Below are 274 nucleotides of genomic sequence, written 5' to 3'. Positions count from 1 at the left end.
TGGCCGTGGGGGGGCATTTTATAGAAATTGGCCAAGGGGAAGCTTGGCTAGCCAATTGAGGGGTTAGCCCCACTGCTTAGGTGTTAAGCAGAGGAGCTCTCAGCTCAATTTGGGCTGAGATGGCTTCTTGGCTTGAATTTGGGTATTTGTCATGTGGGGGCTCACGATTTTGGGCTTTATCTTGGGTTAAAGTGGTTAACCAAGGGATGGGTCATGGTTATAGCTTATAATGAGCAGTAAAAATGACATCATAGAGTATTGACATGTGGTATAG

Source organism: Phalaenopsis equestris, unplaced genomic scaffold, assembly GCF_001263595.1.
Source record: "Phalaenopsis equestris unplaced genomic scaffold, ASM126359v1 Scaffold001052, whole genome shotgun sequence".
Taxonomy (NCBI): Eukaryota; Viridiplantae; Streptophyta; class Magnoliopsida; order Asparagales; family Orchidaceae; genus Phalaenopsis; species Phalaenopsis equestris.
This window is presented reverse-complemented; position numbering follows the sequence as displayed.